This window comes from Ictidomys tridecemlineatus, chromosome 5 (assembly GCF_052094955.1).
Source record: "Ictidomys tridecemlineatus isolate mIctTri1 chromosome 5, mIctTri1.hap1, whole genome shotgun sequence".
Classification (NCBI taxonomy): Eukaryota; Metazoa; Chordata; class Mammalia; order Rodentia; family Sciuridae; genus Ictidomys; species Ictidomys tridecemlineatus.
In genome coordinates this window covers 94,351,959-94,368,462 of record NC_135481.1, presented here as the reverse complement: position 1 = coordinate 94,368,462, position 16,504 = coordinate 94,351,959, and the positions used below count along the sequence as shown (strand labels likewise).

The 16,504-nt window shown below is 35.9% G+C and overlaps 1 protein-coding gene across 17 annotated transcripts in view; it reads right to left on the bottom strand.

The window, feature by feature from the left end:
• The window catches only part of Sipa1l1 (signal induced proliferation associated 1 like 1), a 355,619-nt gene that overhangs the window by 190,115 nt on the left and 149,000 nt on the right, over window positions 1–16,504 (bottom strand). The window lies entirely within an intron of this gene.

Genomic DNA, 16,504 nt, shown 5'->3' with positions numbered 1-16,504 from the left:
GGAACTTGCTTTACTAATTATCAATTATAACACAACAAGAATTGCACATTCCATAGAAACACTGGGTTGTGTAATAATGGTACTTACACACACACACACATATACACATGTGGTAGGAAAGCTAAACTTAGGTTTCAATTTCATTTTCTGTAAAAATTCCAATTTAATTGAATGTTTGCATGTAAAAGGCAAAATTATAAAACTTTCAGTTAAAATAAAAATGCAACTATGGCTTCACAAAAGGTTAACGATATAAAAGGAAACTGTAAAGACAAATAATAAATTCATTCTACATTACAGTAAAGGATACTATAAAATGATATGCAACAAATTAGAAAACATATCCCCAATAAAAAATGAGTATCCAGAATACATAACTCTTACACGTATATAAGAAAGATAAACATCCCAAGAGAAAAATAGAGAAAGTTAGAAAAGAAAACACAAATGTTATGGTTTGGATGTGAGATGTCTCCCAAAAGCTCACATATGAGACAATGCAAGAAGGTTTGGAAGAAGAGAAATAATTGGTTTATAGCCTTCAGTGGTTTAATCCCTGATGGGATTAACTGAGTGGTAACTGGAGGCAGGTGGGGTGTGACTGCAGGAAGTGGTTTTTTTGGGGTATGGCTATGGGGTATATATTTATATCTGGCAAGTGGAGAGAGTCAGTGTGTGTCTGTCTGTCTGTTTGTCTCTCTCTCTCTCTCTCTCTCTCTCTCTCTCTCTCTCTCTCTCTCTCTCTCTCTCTCTCTCTCTCTCTCCCCCCCCCCCTCTCCTTCCTAAACATCATGTGAGCTGCTTCCCTCTGCCATACTCTTTTGCCATGATGTTCAGCCTCACTTTGAGCCTTGAGGAATGGAGCCTGCTGTCTATGGATGGAGACCTCTGAAAATGGGAGACCCTGAATAAACCTTTTCTCCTCTACAATTGTGTAGGTCAGGTCCTTTAATCACAGAAGTGAAAAAGCTGACTGAAACACAAAAGGTCCTTAAATACAAGATATGATGTAGAGTGTCTTTAGGAATTAGGGAAATATAAATAAAATGCAGCTTTACACACCTGCTTGTTTGACTAAATTTAAAGTTAGCTAATGTCAATGACAAAGCTGTGAAGCAATGAAAATTCTCAGGTGTTCTGATGGAAATACACCCTGGTACAATCACTTTGGAAAGCAGTGAAGCAGAGGCACTTCCTACCATCCAATAATTTATATTTAAATAAATTACACTAAGAGACATGTACAAATTGTTCATAACTCAGAAAGCTGCAAACAACACAATTTCCAAAAGTAAAATCAGAAACAAAGTCAGTGCACTATGAAGCTAAATGTATCAAATTGAAGAATTTAAGGGGACAATGTCCCTGGATATCTTTTCAGAAAGAAATTAGTTGTAACTTAATTTAAAAAAAAATGTTTAAAATTAGATTGTGAGCTTAATGAAGGCTAGGTCAGTATAACTTAATAGCCATTAAAAACTTTGCACTAAGTTAAAATGTTTTTAAGATATACTATTAAGTCTACCAAGTACTAAGTATTAAAATGTTTTTAATACTTAGTATTGAAATGTTTTTAATACTTAGTACTAAAATGTTTTTGTACTAAGTATTAAAATGTTTTTAAGATATACTATTAAGTCCACCAAGAGCTCCCCACAGCTTTGGATACAATATCAAGCCAGGGAAAATACAAAACAAAGCAGCAGATCTTATTTGTTATTTATTGAAGGTACTGAAATTCACAAAGTCCCGTTAAAACATTTGAGAAGGTATCATCCATACTGTGGTTTTTCAAAAGGAAAATAAAGAAAATAAAAAATTATGTATATAAAGAAAATGCAAAAAAAAATACACACACACACACACACACACACACACACACACACACACACACACATATATATATAAAATGTCTGTTTTGTGAGCTGCAGGGACAGATGGATTACTTCCCTGAGGCTCATACCAACTGGACTATCAATTTGTTCAAATATACTATACATATATAAAACATTTACTATGTATATGTTATAAAAGTATAACTTTTGACCAAAAAATTAAGCTTTTTGGATCAATATAACTGGACTTAAAGCATACAAACAAAAAAATAACCTCTTGCAAGTAGAAGGCTCAGCACTAGAGTCACCATTTGCTGATCTGGCACTGCCACAGTTAGAGAAAAGTACCTAGAAGCTTAGTCACCACCCTCAAAGCAAAGTTCTTCATGCCATTTGAATTTAACAGAATTTAACAATTTGGAAAAAAAAATTATGAGCCATATATTGCAATTTGGTACCAAAGATACTATATTTCTTGGGCTTAAATGTTATATAACAGTGTTTAGAATTTAGACTACTATGGACCATATTTTATATGGTAACAGTATGTACAAAATCTTTAAAACAGATGGTAAGTTACATAGAGACATCAAGTGACAGTTCTAGCTGATTCAGCTCTAATTCATTTTGTTTGCTTTCTAACAGCACTATTGCAAAAAGAGCAATTCCATAACGCATAGAAGAGATTTTCATTTTAAGCAGAGGTGACATCTTTACTTACATAAGAAGCAATTATACAGGTTAACAGAAAAAATGAACTGCTACAGAATACACTAGAGAGAGATTTCAGCAAACCATTAGTTTTCATTCTCAAGGGCATGTACTAAGTGTATCAGCCTAACAGCCATTGAATTTATTAAGCCATAATTTTGCTACATGAATTCTCCATTCTTTCCTTCAGAGCATACTGAATAAATCAGAATGCAATGTTTGCTTTCCTCTCTACAGTAACAACTGTGCATTTGGCCTGAATTCTAAATAATCAAGTTCTTTATAAAATTCTTGAAATTCAGCCAATAAACAGCTCTTCTCACTAAAAATAAGTATCAAGGAAACAGGCTCAAATTGTAACTGTCCTATTTAACTAATCAAAATAGAGGAGGATGGCCTTCTCAGGCAAACTGGATAAACACACAGACCACATGTATGCTATATCATCACCAGCATAGAGCTGTTTTGGGGTGCTTGATGACATTGGCATCAGTATCTAAACTCTATATGTTACATATAATTACACAGTTAAGCCAGCACTGGGTATGAAGAATAGTTTTATGTGTTAAGTTGGTGAGACTTCAGTACTCAATTACTTAATCAAATACTCAGTGATAAAGGGAGTGCTTAGCATGTGCCAGGTTCTGGGTTCAATCCCCAGCACAAGAAGGAAAAGACAAAACACTAATCCTGGGTGTTGCTGTGCAAGTATTTTGTATTTTGATATTAAATAATAATAATCCCCAGTGATGTGGGTGGCACTCATCCAATCAGTTGAAAGGCCTAATGAGCAAAACAAAAGGGTCTCCTGAAAGAATTCCGCTTAAGTCTGTCCTGTCAACTGCCTGAGCTTCCAACTTACCAGGCTGCCCTACAGATTTCTGACTTGCCAGCTTTGAATGCCTGAGCCATTTTTTCTTTGAAATCAAATGAATCTCAATCTCTTCTACACATAACTGTATGTATTACACACACACATACACACACACACACAACCCCTAAACCTTAACTACTAGACTAGCTAAAAAAAGAAACGTTGTTTCTCCCACCAATGAACACTAACATCATATGTTGCAGGAGTTATTCCCATTCCAATCAATTCACCAGTTCTTGGCAGATATCAACTACCTGGCATCCATCCTGCAATTTAATTTAACGCTCATTGTCTACCTGGAGTTAGCTTAAGAGCCCACAAATTAAGGCTGTGGTCCCAAGACTGATCCCTCTTCAGATGCCAACTGTGAAGAAAGGCCTCTCTACTTCTGATGGAGAGGCTATAAACCGGAGGGTCCTATGACCTCCCTCTTCAGATTCACTAATTTTTTAAAAATGGTTTACAGAACTCAAGAAGCTACTTACTTAACTGTTCTACTGAAAGGATAATTGAGGAACAGACAAATGGGAGAGATGCACAGGGTGAGGTATGAAATGGCAGGGATGCTCTCTTCAGGCATACCACTCTCCCAAAACCTCCAAGTGTTCATCAGCTCAGAAGTTCACTAAACCCTATCTTTTAGGGATTTTCTTTTTTTTTTTTTTTTTTTTTTTTAATGGAGGATGGAGACTTTGTCCCATAAGCATGTATGATTAAATCACTGGCCATAGATGATAAACAATCCCCACTCTGGAGGTGGGGAAAAAAAAGTTCTAGACTTCTAAGTACATGGTTCATTCCCTTAGCAACTGGTATCCATCTTGAAGCTGGATACAGTCTTTCAACTATCAGTTATCTTATTAACATAAAAAAGGATACTTGTCCTTCCTAAGAGCTGAATGATCTTGGAAGTCCTGTAATAAAATTCTGAAAGCACACTGAAAAACTGAAGACAAGCTTAATATGTATAAGAAGATGGATCTTCAAATAAATTTTCCTAGCCTAACCTTTAAAAAAAAACAAAACAAACAAACAAACAAAAAAACAGGGTCAGCAGATTCTGGAAGAAGTAGCCTTGAATGATGGATGAGCCAGGAAATTAAATAGAAAGACACCGACCTTAGTGCCCACTCTAAGAGGTTATAGGTGGCACCAACCCCAGTGAAGGTTGAAGGTCACAGTGATCCTTGGTACTAGAAAAGCTAGACAATGTTCCAGAAATTCTAAGAGTAAATTTAGAGTGTACCTGTATTCAGTAATGAACCCGTGCATCTTACAGGAAATTCCACCCTATCCAACCATCATGGTTTCTTGTAATGATAGGTGCTACCACTTGAGTCTCTGCAACAAACTGAACCTACCATTTACTACAAATAAATCTATGATGAATAATTACTAGCATTCCAAGAAAATCAGCAAATGGAAACAAAATATTGAATTCAAGAATACCTAAGGAAAAAGAGTTAACATGGGAAAATAATTACCATGTTATCAAAAGCATAATCAATTTCCCCAAGAAATTCAAGGAAATATGACATCCACAAGAAATAAAAATAATTACTTCAAATCAAAACATAATTCTGGAAAATAAAAATAGTAAGGGTAGATCAGCATCAGATCATGGAAGTCTGCAGCTGGATTCTATACCCCAGTTACCAAACCCAATAATGACCCTGCCATGTTCCATCCATTTTATTTCCTCTCCTCCTCTCCCTCTCCATTCTCTAAGATCTCTTTGGCATCTTCTCTTCTGTCTATAGACATGTACAAATCTCCTTTAAATCATAAGAATCCTTTCCCTTGACCCAGATCACTCTCCAAAATAAAAAAGTAATGAAGTAAGGAGGTATCAATGAGGATTTGGAAGTTCCTAGTTAAAATAAACAGATGAATGGTTCTACTATTACATGAAGGAATATGAAGAAAGAAACAAAGCAGAGTAATGGGAGAGAAGGGAATGGTAGATGACATGATGAACGTGAAGCGCTGTCATGACAAGAAGAGCCTATAAACCAATCTTGCCCCACAGCACACTGTCTTTAGCCCACAAGTATTATATAAAAATTCAATCAACTTTTAAAATCAGGGATGTAAGATGCAAATCAGAACCCCAGCTTCTACTGAGAACCCAGGGGATATGAAATTTTGAGGTTAGCACTCTCAATATGGCAGCAATGGTGACTAGAGCAAAAGGCCTGCACTCTCCCGCCTCTAACATCACCAAGACTGTCCTCCTGACCCTGGGCTTATGCCGGCTTCCATTTATCATCCCACTTACCCTGTCATTTCTTTACAGTTAAAAAAAAAGTCCTCTTTTTTTACCCAAAGGCCTGCTTTTGCTCATCAACATTGTTGGCAAGGCCCCAGAAGACTCTTGAGTTCTTGAATTTGCAGTAAAACCACACACCCTAGAGGGAGTTGAAAATCGAGACCTTTGGCTGTTAAGAGAAAGATAAGGAGGGCTAGGGAGTGCTGAGTTGTAGCCTAAGGAAGGTCCGGTATAACTTAAAGTGAAAGAAGACTGAGCTCGCCAAAAAGAATACATAAAAAGTAGATGGCAAGTATGGAAGGAACTTTAGGGAATACCCACAATTTGAGTAGAGAGTGAGAGGCTATAGGAAGTGAAAGAAAGTTGAAGGAGTGAGATGTTCAATAATGATTTCAAAATGAGCAAAGTCAGTTTATGACAAAAATTGATCAATTATTAGATCCATGCTATAGAAAGAGACTGCAGGTCATTGTAATTTATTTATTTAATAACAACGAAATTCAAATATAAACTACCAAGAAACTGTGTTACACACCAATTGGTTAGGGTTAGTTAACACAGAAAGATGTGTCTCTTAATTACTGTCAACATAAATGTTATACCAGGGTCCTGAAAGTCATTTTTCATTGATCAGAATTATCGTATGACATCTAAATTACTTAAGTTTTATCTTCCATGCTAAAAACATTTTCAAATGAAAATCAAAGGCAGGAATAATATTAGGTACAATTTGAAAAGAAAAATTTCCTCAAATTATTATATGTATCAGAGTGACTTGTGCTGTCATTAACAACAAAAACAAAGAAAAATTTACTAGGTTTTCCTTCAACTCTACATAATGAAGAGTGGAAGAGAGTTCATGTAGGAGTAGAAATTTTACAAGAATTAAGCCATCACACTGGCAAATGACATCAGACTGTGAATAAGTGGGAGTATCTCTACACGTTTGGTTTTAAAAGAAGATAATTTAGAAATTATATAATCTAAAGTAGATTTCTCTGTTAGGGCTTTTGTACTAGAAATACAAATGGGTATAGAACAGGGACAGAATTCATTAGGAAATACAAATTCAACACTAATCCTATGAGGAAACACCCTCTTAGATTAAACAAATAAACAAACAAAAAAGAACATTAAAGCAAACACGAAGTTGCCATTACTTTAGAATTATTAAATCATATCAAAAATAAAGTATTTTGTACACTTACCAGAAGTAAGCCTGGATTAAAATTGTGTCTGGCCCTGTAAACTTGGATAGCAATTTAAAAGCCAGTAATGCTTACCAAAGTGCTCATAACCTGCGGACAAGAGACCAATGGCACTCCTAGAACTGCATCTTGTGTAAATAATGCAACAGAAGCAAATGGTTAAATTGAAAAGATGCACTAAAAATGTCTTAAAAACAGATAAAGAATCTGTAAAAAAGTCAATTATAAAAGATAAATGTTATATAAAATCATAGTGCATCAAAACTATAACCTATAGCTTATTGTTGTTTAATAGGACAATAATAAAGACTATGCAGACCTGGAAAAAGAGTTGATAACAAGTCAAAGTGGAAAATAATAAAAACATCAAGTTTACAACTAGTTATAAAATTAAAAGTGGTATGGTCAACTAAGACTGCAAATACTCAAAAATATGGAAGTAATTATTATACTGGAATTGACAAGATTTATAAAGCATTATTTTCATCTTTTAATACTTTCAATTACAGAATAGATGAAATTGGGGAAAATATGGCTATCACAGGATTGCAAGATAGGCAAAGAAACAAAAAAAAAGAAAGAAACAAAAGAAAAGCCAAACGTTTTCTCTGATATGTGGATGCTGATCCATAATGTCAAGGGGAAAGGCGTACCAGGGAAGAATGGAGAAACCTTGGGTGGGCAGAAGGGAGTAAGAGGAGGGGAGAGAATGTAAGGGTGGAAAGGATGGTGGAATGAGATGGATATTATTACCCTATGTACATCACATGTATGATTGCACAAACAGCATGACTCTGGTGCACAGCCAGAAAAAAGAGAAGTTCTGCTCCACTTGTGTACAATGAGTTGAAATACATCTGTGGTAATGATAACTAAGTAGAATAAATTTTTAAAATTTTTTTAAAAGAAAAGAAATTTACAAAAGAAACTTCTATAGCCACAGTGACACAGATGGGGACAGAGAAAGCTACAGAGTCAAATATTAGAGAACAGTAAAGATGAGTTTTAACAAATGAGGAACTTAGAAAGCTACTAAGTTCCTAGGAGACAGCAGCCTCTGCAGAATGTTAGGGACACAAATTTCACACAGAGAACTGATTAATAAATAACTAAGATGAGGAAATGTCTCCAAGTGACCCAGGCAAGGCTCAGAAAGAAGAAACAGGTGGTACTTGGGGAAGGAAAGAGAGACAACCAGTAGTTTGGGACAGAATCAAGAATGAGAAAATCATTTTCTGGTTTTGGTGTCCTTACTGGGATAGAACCCAGGACCTTAGGGACACTAGGCAAGCGCTCTGATGCTGAGCTACATCTCCAGCGGTGAGAAAAGGGTTTTTAAGACAATAAACTAGGAGGGCGAGTGATTCGTAAAAAGAGAAGGAACATTATGAAACTGTTTATGGAGGCCACACAGGACAAAGACTCCAGTTATATGGAGCACAGTCTGGTTCCCCCTCACACCCATTTTCTTTGGTCAGCCCTCAAAAAGCACTCAAATTCATCTACAAAGATGATAATTCCTTGAACATTTTTATATCTTCTTAAAGTGAGTCACACTAGCCAGGCACAGTGGCATATGCTTATGGTCTCAGTTACTGCAGAGAATGAGGCAGGAAGATCACTTGAGCTCAGGAGCTCGAGATCAGCCTGGGCAACAAAACAAGACCTGTCTCATGGGAGAGGGTAAAAAAAGGTAAGACATTGATTACAAAATGTATCAAAATATTAAGCCAGAGTTCAAATGAATGCCTCTCATATGTTATTTCCAGAAAAGCTAGAGGTCCCAAGTTATATTCTAAATAAATTAACTGTGCCAAGGCAGCAACCGTATTTTGTATGGCTCTAAAATTTGCCTTTTTCTTCATCTTAACCTGAGTGCAATCAATATGTATCTTATAATCAGTGGCATCCCAGTAATCCTAGAGGGCTGCATTTTTATTCTTAATGATACATAAAATATTGGTGTGTTTTATAATTAAAGACATCCTAAATTCAATTCAAGGACGATTTCATTGGGGTTTTGACCTCAATAAAAAGAAAAGTATTTGAAACTTACAGTATTGAGCACCTTTGGCAACTACCATAACTATAATTAGCTTCTCCAAACTGATATATAAACTACAAAATGTTTAAGTGTTTATAAATAAGAAAACCCAATGTGTCATCCAATAAATTTATTATATACCTGCCTCTACAATTGAAAATATATAAGATAGTCAATATAATCAGCATCTTAAGACATTTTTCAGCATAATCAACTTGGAAGAATAGGCCAGCAAATTACTCATAAAACACTTAAAAGTGACTCCAATAATACAACCAGGTTTAGCATCAAACCCGAATAGGTACCCCTACCAGAAAATTTCATCATGCCCATCTAGTTGATATTTTTGAATTTTAATTTCATATAATGTCATTCTTAGGATAAAATGAGCTACACTGATAAATGTCCCAATTCCAGATCTTCCAATTTTTATTTACTTTTCCATATTTTTATGTTGCATTGTAGTTGTACATAATGGCAGGATTAGATGTTACATATTCATAAATTCATACATCATAACAACATAATTTAGCCAATATCATTCTCCAGTGCTTCCCCTTTCCCTTCCCTCTTCCCTCCTCTTGGTCCCTTTCCTCTATTCTACTGATTATATCTTCTAATTTTTGAATAATATTAACCATACCATCAGCAGTTAAAATTGGACAAAATTCATCATTCTGACGTACATTTTTTCAAAGGATGTCAGAGATAGCTACACAATTTCAAGATCATCAACCAAGACACAATGTTATATTTTTCAAGAAATTTCACCTTCATCCTATATCAGAGGAAAGGGGAATATGTAACAAGTCAGAACTTCTGGGATCTTAACACTTAAGTCTTCTACAAAACATGGAGGCAATCAACATTTTCTGGCTATTTAATACAGGGAATGTATTATGATAGGAGAAATAAAGAAATGATTCCTGCCTTCAAGAAATGACACTGTGGAATGAAATATAAAGAACATTAACATGCAGTAGAATGCTAGAGGAGTCCTATGAGAACACAAGGATATTAAAAATCATATAACATGGGGCTAGGGATGTGGCTCAAGCAGTAGCGCACTCGCCTGGCATGTGCAGGGCGCTGGGCTCGACACTCAGCACCACATAAAAATAAAGTGAAGATGTTGTGTCTACCGAAAACTAAAAAATAAATATTAAAAAATGATCTCTCTTTCTCAAAAAAAAAATCATATAACTAAGAAGTAACAAAGAACCACAGCCACAGCCGCATCTGTACTACTATAAATGAAAAATATTCTCTCTAGGCTAAAGGATTACTTCTACCAAGACCTGAACAGCAATTTATTTTAGATCTCTGTACATTTTTTAAATATATTGACAGGTTTTCATTTTTAACAAACCATCAAGAAGAAATCTGAAATTTTAAATAAATGGGACAAAAAGGATCCCAGAAACAAATAACAACTCTAAATACATCATAAATAAAATTAGGGTTAAAATAATTTAGTATATCAATAATCCTTTTATATTTTATTTTGTATTTAAATAATTTCTATTAACATAGAAGGAACTGCTATCCTATTTCACATCCTGAAATGAGAACCAAAAATAACTGAGGAAAATAAAGCTGTTAGACTGATAATTTAAGAGATGGTATTTGCATAGCAAATTAGCGTACTATGATATAATTACATATTCTTCAAACAAGAACTTGTTTGACAGTATGAGGCAGGCAAAGCAGGAAAGTCCTTTAAATATTAAGTGAATCCGATCAATAACACTAAGTAGAAGTTGTGCTTATAATTTACATACATAAAAATAGTCTCTTTTTCTATTTTTATAATCTTCTATTAAACAAGTTTTATTTCTAATTAATCTATCAAAATGGCCAGGTGCAGTGGCACATGCCTCTAATTCCAGCTACTTACTTGGAAGGCTGAGGCATGAGTATCACAAGTTCAAGGCCCACCTGGGCAACTTAGTGAGACCTTATCTTAAAATAAAGCTTTTTTCCTTTCCTTTTTTTTTTTTTTTTTTTTAAAGCCTAGGTCTCAGGCCTTTTGCCACCCAGCCCTTAGACCTGGGCTTGTGGACTATGTTGTGCATAGTAGCCTCCTGAAGGGATAAGTCTAACTCTGGGAACTCCCTGGGGCATCCCCCAAAGGGACTGACCACCTGATGCTGGTGAACTTCCCCCTCAAGCTCTAAGATCCCACAAAGTACCTGAGATGGGTGTGACCTGCTAAGATGTCAATAAATCTGCTACAAGACATCACAAAGCAAGACTATGCCCTGGAAACCTCTGATGCACCCCCTTAGATAAACCACCAAAGCTATTTTATCTTTGTCTAGTTCAAGAACCCATGTGGACTAGATCTATTAGGGGCTTTGCTTTTGTAAATATATTTCTGAGTGTTTGTGTGTTATTATTTGTTAATTATTTGAGATATTAAGATTTAGGGTGGCTATTTAGGGTGGCTTGGATTCCTCTGGGCAGAAGGAATCCCCCAATCAGATGCTGGCCATCTTGGATTCAATACCTAGTACCAAACACACACACAAACACAGAAAAAACACAAACACAATGAGATGATGAGCACGGGAAACAATGAGTTCCATGACCCATGATTTAAACATTTCTTACATGCACTCACGACTTGAAGAATATACTTTTTCTTTTCACCTTTTAGATTAATGCTAATAATTATTCATACAGGCCTTCTCACTTGAAGAATTAGAAGAGATTGAAAGTATTCCAACTTTCACAAAAGACTTTTCAACAAAAATATACCTTCATCAAAAACTAACCTAAGCCTTATAAAAATCATTTGCTAACCTATGGTGAGGCAGCACAATCTACAGTACCCTCCCTCATGTTCTCAATTCCTTGCTTATCAGGAACATTCCATCTGACAAATTCTAATGACCATGTCAAGGCTGAGAAAAAGTAAAGAAGCAAAAAAGCTAAAGGACAAATCACATCAAGAAAAACCTACAAAAAATCAGGGTTGCTCAACAGCACCCTCATACTTTTGAAAAATATTGAGCACATACTACAAGGCATATTGTTTACTCAGCCCACAGGAAATGCATGGTACCTCTAAGATGCACAACCACAGACCCCTCATATGAACTCCATGACCCCAGTTTGAGAAGCACTAAAACAGATATTAGAGAATTGAAGTACTTTAGAAAAGAGCTCTTGGGGCATTTAGTGAGAAGCTCTCCACTCTTCTTTTTCAAACAGTTCTAACAGGCTTATTCATAAAAGCTGTAAACCAGAAACGGAATGGGAAGTGGGATGGCAGCCAGAATCAGGCACGCCATCAGCAGAACAATGCCAGAGAAAGCCCAACACAGCCTCACAATACCAAACAGTCCTTGAAAGCATCCCTGTAATTCCAAGCCCATATAACAATTATAGTGTATGCTATGACCTCTGCTATCAGGAAAAGATTATGTTCAGTGTACTTAAAGTAATTTTTCTCAGGAATAATTAACACAGAAAATTTAAAGCTTAAAGAGGACACTTTACCCAAGAGGACAAAGGATGAAAAATATTTAAAATTATAAGCCATTGGATAAATGCAAATTAAAGCCATAAAAAACTGCTATAAATCTATTAGAATTGTTAAATTAAAAAAAAAAATACTAGCAATACCAAGAGGAAGCAAGTATGGGAAGCAGCTAGAGCTCTCAAACATCACTGGTGAGTAGACAACACACCACTCCTTTGGTAGGAGGGTGGGGGCAGTGGCCATACAGGAGAATTGAACTCAAGGGCACTCGACCACTGAGCCACACCCCCAGCCCTATTTTGTATTTTATTTTGAGACAGGGCCTCACTGAGTTGCTTAGCACCTCACTTTTGCTGAGGTTGGCTCTGGACTTCGGATCCTCCTGCCTCAGCTTCCCAAGCTGCTGGGAGTACAGGCATGCACCATCACACCTGGCTGACATATCACTCTTAAAAATGCCTTGGCAGTTTTCTATAAAACACTTACCCTTTGACTCAAAATCACATACCCAAGTATCTATTCTAGAGAAAGGAAAACTTAAAGGGCTGAGGGGTATATCTCAGTGGTAGAGTGCTTGCTGAGCATGCCTGGGGCCCTGGGTTTAATCCCCAACACAGTGAGGGAAACAAACAAACAACCTCATTTTTACAGGAAAACCTAAACACAAATGTTTACAGCAGTTTTATTGATGATTGGTCTGAACTTAAAATAACTCAAAGTACCCTTCAACAGGTGATTATATACACAAATTGGTACAACCACACAGTGAAATATCCAGCAATAAAAAGGAATGAACTTCTGGGGCTGGGGATGTGGCTCAAGCGGTAACACGCTCGCCTGGCATGTGTGCGGCCCGGTTCAATCCTCAGCACCACATACCAACAAAGATGTTGTGTCCACCGAAAACTAAAAAATAAATATTAAAAAATTCTCTCTCTCCCTCCCTCCCCCTCTCCCTCCCCCCTCCCTCCCTTCCTCTCTCTCTCCCCCCCCCCAAAAAAAAAGGAATGAACTTCTGATAACACAAACACTTGGATGACTCTCAAAGGTAAGCTAAGAGGAAGAGGCCAGTTTTTGAAGATTACATACTGAATAACTTCATTTATGACATTCTATTTCATTAAGTTAAAGGGCAGTCTCAAGAGCAAACACTGTGGGAATGGGGAACTGCTCCATGGCTGCTAAGAGCTGTAGTTGAGAGAGGTGACTATACAGCAGTAGCATAAAGGAGGTTTTCAGAGGTGAGGGGTTCTTCTGAATCCTCACTGTGGTAGAAGTCACAAGAATCTACATGTGTTCTAATTCCAAACCTGAACACATACATGATAGTTTAAAACTGTATGACAATTTCACAAGAATTCTCTTTTTACTGAACTATCACTGTGCATATAATAAAAAATTTAAAGGGGCTGGGATTGTGGCTCAGCAGTAGAGCATTCGTCTAGTACGTGCAAGGCCCTCACATAAAAATAAACAAAATAAAGATATTGTGTTCAACTACTTGTAAAAAATAAATATTTTTTAAAAATTTAAAATGTGTCAAACTTCAAATATGTAAAAAGATTATACTATAACATTTTTCAGCTGACACATGACTAACATAATAGCCCTCTAAGATGGGAAGACACACACCATAAATAGTAACCATAAAAAAGCTGGGGGCTGTAGGTATAGCTCAGTGGTGAGCGCATACTTGGCTCGTGGAAGGCCATGGGCTCTATCCCTAGCACTACAAAAAAGGAGGGGAGAGGAAGGGAAGGTGCACTGGAGCAGTGATGCTATTATTAGACAAAACATACTTTAAGACAAAGAAAAAAAAAACACTAGAAAAAAAAGGAGGACAATTTATGATGCTAAAAAGGGGAAAGGTGGCAAAATACAACAGTTACTAATATGGCATTATGTAAAAATGTGGATGTGTAACCGATGTGATTCTGCAATCTGTATATGGGTAAAAAATGGGAGTTTATAACCCATTTGAATCTAAAGTATGAAATATGATATGTCAAGAGCTATGTAATGTTTTGAACAACCAATAAAAAAATTTAAAAAAATAAAAATTTGTCAAGGAGATGTAATAATGATGAACATATGTAATCTAACAAAACTCTAAAACAAATGAAACAAAAGTACCAAAGTAAAAGAAGAGAGAATCCATTAGTGACTGAAGACCTCAACACCCTACTCTAAATAACTGATACAACAACAGCCAAGAAGTCAGAAAGGTTATAAGCACTATTATCCACACTGACCTAACTGACAGCTGCAGGACACTTCATCTGACAACAGCAGAAGAATTCTCATTTTTTTAAGGTCCAGGATAAACTATTTCTAATGTCACAAAACAAGTTTCAATAAATTTAGAAGGACTGAAACACAATAAAAGAAATTTGGAGAAAACCTCCAAATACTTGGAAATTAAATAATAATTTCTAAACCACCCATATCATGTCAAAGAAAATAATCATAAGCAAAATTAAGAAATATTTTGAACCTAAATGAAAACAAAAGTACAGCATGTCAAAACTTATGAGATACAGCTAACACAATGAGTAGAGAGTGTTTTACAGTAGGTCCTGTTAGAAAATAAAACGATGTCAACTTGTTTCTATGTAAGAAACTGAAGACTAAACTAAACCTACAGCAAGTAGAAGAAGAAAAAGTTTAGGGTAAAATCCAATGAAATTAAAAACAGAAAACCAACAATGAAAAAAATCATTGAAACCAAAATTGGTTTGGTGAAAAAAATAAATAAATGACAAACCTTTATTTAGATTGACCAATAAAAATAATTATCCCCAAAATTCCCATTTATAAAAATCACAAATAAAAGAGGAAACATCAACTACTGACCCTACAGGAAAAAAGTATAATATGGGGGAAAAAAAAAAAAACAATAACAACTATATACCACCATTTTAGTCCATGTTCTGTTACTAGTAACACAATATCAAATTTGGGCATATTATAAAGAAAAGAGGCTTATTTTAGCTCAAGGTTCTGGTCCAAGGTTGAGGGGCTTCATCTGATAATGGCCTTCTTCCTCACAGAGTCCTGAGAGGAGCAAATGGGTGTGTCCTGGCCTTCTTCCCTCTTCTATAAAACCACCACTAGTATTCAACCATAGGGGCTCACTTTGATGACCTTATCTAAACCTAATCATCAACCAAAGGCCTGCCTGGAAACAGCACAGCTTCCACTCTCTTAATACCTCATAATGGGGATTAAACTTCAAGATGGAATCAGAAGAAACAAATCATATTTAAACTACAGCAGCCACCAAATTAGACAAGTTAGATGAAATCAACAAATTCCTAGAAGAAAAACATGAATAACAAATACTGACCCAAGAAGAAACAAAATCTATACCTACAAAAAGAAACTGTCAGTCAGAAGTCTTTCCAGCCAGGCATTTTGGTTCGCAAAGCAGGGAGCAGTAGTGCATACCTTTAATGGCAGTGATTCAAGGCCAGCCTCAGCAACTTAGCAAGACCCTGTCTCAAAAATAAAAAGTAAATGGGGACGCTGGGGTTGTGGCTCAGCAGTAGAGTGCTTGCATTACACATGTGAGGTGCTGGGTTCGATCCTCAGCACCACATAAAAATAAATAAAAATAAAGGTATTGTGTCCAACTACAACTAAAAAAATACTTTAAAAATAAAATAAAAAGTAAGTGGGCTGAGGATGTAGCTTAGTAGTGGTTCAATTCCCATAACAAAAAGAAAAAGAAGAAAAAATGTCTTTCAGCAAAGAAAATCTCTGACCTAGATGGCTTCACTATAGAATTCATAATATAATAATTCGCAGACCCTTCCAGATAATAGGAAAATACTTCCCAGCTCATTCTAGGAATTTAGTATTATTCCAATATCAAAGTCAGACAAAGATATTACAAGTGAGCACACACACAAATAGACCAATACCCCCCTTTCAGAAATACACACTTAAAATTTTTCAATCAAAGCCAGGAATAGTGGCTTAATCCCAGTTACTTAAGGAGGCTGAGGCAAGAGGGTCTCAAGCTCAAGACCACAACAATTCAGTGAGACAATCTCAAAACAAAAATTAAAAAGGTG